Source organism: Hyperoodon ampullatus, assembly GCF_949752795.1.
Source record: "Hyperoodon ampullatus genome assembly, chromosome: 10".
Lineage (NCBI taxonomy): Eukaryota > Metazoa > Chordata > Mammalia > Artiodactyla > Ziphiidae > Hyperoodon > Hyperoodon ampullatus.
In genome coordinates, this window is record NC_136923.1 from 17,734,633 (window position 1) to 17,737,854 (window position 3,222).

Here is a 3,222-nt window from a genome sequence, read left to right on the forward strand (position 1 = left end):
TAGGATTCCATCTGCATTTGAGCACAGGATTGTAGACTTGTTAACTCACAGTGTCACACAGATTTAGAGCATCATTTTTCATTTAGGAATGGCCAACCTAGCTTTCTTTTTCCATTTTAAGGGAGCAAGCACAAAAGCCTGCCATGGGCCCACTACAAAAGAAGCTTATTATCTCAAAACCATATGACATCCTCAGCTCCATAATCAGAATAAGCTAAATAAATTAAAGAAAAATAATGGTAGCTCAATGCACTTTATAAGCATGATTAAAGCCACTGAAGGTGGGGAAGAAATAAGCTTGGGTCTCTGAGGTTCCTAAATTTGAATGGACTTTCAACCTTATGGCTATGAGAGGCTGCAGCCCTAGTGTCTTCTCCATAGCCATGTTGATTACTTGGTTAATGTAAATTCCAAGGAGTCTCAATAGTTAGATTAAAGAAATAGCAGTAGGTCATGTCGAGTTTAAAATTAATTATGGAATTTAATCATCAGTAACAATAATACAATTAACCTTTGTAATATTTTCCAAAGGCCAAATAAAATAAAATGTAATAAACAGAAATCATGTAAATATTTAAAGACTGGCCCCTCTAGTCTACACAACATTGGAGCTCTAAAAGGAACCATTTAACTAATGTTTGGGTGGTTTGTCTGCTGTTTTGTCTTAACAAGCTTGTACTCACATAGTCAATCCAACGTTAGCCTCTTCATTCTGCTTATGTTCATTGTCACCTGACTGGCACCAAGTTGGGACAAAGAACAGCCATCAATAATTGCTGTCATAGGCGGCTTTGGGCCACAGCTGCAAGTTGGGATCTTCCTCTGACCCCATCCACAAGGCTGGCTGTGGTTGACCTTGGTCAGCCTGAAACATGCTCTGTAGAGCTCTCATTCGGCTTGGTCTTTAGACTCCAGGCTTGAAAGCCATCAGGGTCAGGGCCAAAAATCTCATGTACGACTTACTGTTCCCACCAGTGTGATTCTGTGAGCATTCCCCTGGCTTAACAAGAAGCCATCTTGCTGATGAGAGAAGTTTATAACATCAATATCTTGTTCTTGTTGTTAAACTTTAGCCTTGTTGGCTTTGCCACAAAAAATGTATCTCATCTCTATTCCTTCCGGGGCATGGAGTATAATACTTCCACAGTCTACCCCAATCCATGATCACTATTATCTCTCACTCAGGTACTAAAATGACCTCCTTTCTTACTGGTCTTTTTGCTTTAATTCTTCTTCCCATTCACCTGTGATCTATTCTTACCCAGCAGAAAAAACAAAAATGATCTCTTTAGAGTATAAATCAGAGCACATTTGTGCTTAAACTTTCTGATATGGCCCTCACAATAAGCTTCAATGCCTTTCCTAATATTTACCTTCATCTAGACCCAGCACCAGCTATAAAATATGGAGCCCAGAGCCAAATCAAAGTATGGGGACTTTGTTCAATATTATTGCAAATTTCAAGATGGCAACAGGAGAGTATTAAAACAAATGTGGGGTCCTTCTAATCACGGGACCCTGTGCCACTTTTTTTTTTTTGTGGTACGCGGGCCTCTCACTGCTGTGGCCTCTCCCGTTGTGGAGCACAGGCTCTGGATGCACAGGCTCAGCGGCCATGGCTCACGGGCCCAGCCGCTCCGTGGCACGTGGGATCTTCCCGGACCGGGGCACGAACCCATGTCCCCTGCATCAGCAGGCGGACTCTCAACCACTGCGCCACCAGGGAAGCCCTCTTGTGCCACTTTGAGGGTGACCCAACCGTGAAACCAGCCCAGTCCCCAGCAGCACCAGCACCAACCCTCTGACATATTATATCCATTTCACAACCAGTACGTTGGAGCACTGAATCCTATTTTGGAAAATGGAGTTGTACACACACACAGCTCCCATCACTGTAGAGCGTAGCTGGGTTTCAGAACATGCCTTCCTAGCATTTTCCCTTTACCATAGTCACTGTGTCTTCAAGTACTTCTTTAGAATAATAGAGCAGTCCCAGTGGTATTGGCTATCGCCTCATATGGGCATGGGGAAATCAAGAAAATTAGGAATATTTCACTCCATACTTTTCCTGGTATATCCACCAGAAAATATAATCAGTGGTAAGAAAGCAAATTTTGTGATGGTCACCTTTCAATAAGAAAAGAGCAAGATGCCACAGAGAATAAAAACAAGGAAACTGCAAATACAGAAGGATGGCCTGGCCAGCGTAAGGAGTCCATAGCAGGGTAGCTACCAGTTATCCAAAGCCCTTTCCTTGGCTTGGCCCTACTGCCCCATTCCCTGCTTTGTGGAGTTTGTCTGGTGTTGAAGTCACTTTAGCACTTCCTTGAACATGATTTTTTTAAAATAATGGTAGTAATAAGAATAATACTGTGGGGTTTCCCTGGTGGCGCAGTGGTTGAGAGTCCGCCTGCCGATGCAGGGGACACGGGTTCGTGCCCCGGTCCGGGAAGATCCCACATGCCGCGGAGCGGCTGGGCCCGTGAGCCATGGCCGCTGAGCCTGCGCGTCCGGAGCCTGTGCTCCGCAACGGGAGAGGCCACAACAGTGAGAGGCCGTGTACCATAAAAAAAAAAAAAAAAAGAATTATATTGTGATTTAGTGAGCTCCTATCATATACTCAGCAGTGTACTAGGTGTTTTACTGACATCAGTACACTTAGGGGAGATACTGTTGTACCGATTTTATAGACGAGCAAAATAAAGTTTAAAGAAGTTAAGAAATCTGATCAGTGAGCAACACTGCAGCCAAACCCATGCCAGCTGGGCTCCTCTGCCTGAGTTCTTTCCTATACCATGCAGCACCTTGCAGATAAGTGTCTCTGAACATGTGGTCAATGGACGACTTCCCTCCAGATCATGTGGAGTTTGTTAAAAATACAGAGAGCCTTGCCTAGAACCTAGAGAATTTGATTCTCCATGGTTGTGGCCTAGAATGTGTGGCAGGGGTGTTGGAGGGAACAAGTCCCAGGAAATCTTAGGCACAGTGATTTGAGCCTTGCTGCTCCAAGTATTTTCCTCTTTACTGATTTGTTTTCTTAAGGACCCTTCCACGCTGTCTCGAGGTGCCTTTTGAGGGCTTTGGCACTTCTTCCACTTCAGCTAAATGATGCGATAGAGCTTGGCATGGCCTAGCATGTTTTAAATGCCAGTAGGCTCTGCAATTCCACCAGACACACAGTACACAAAGTTAAATAATCCCATACAACAAAACCTGAAGCAG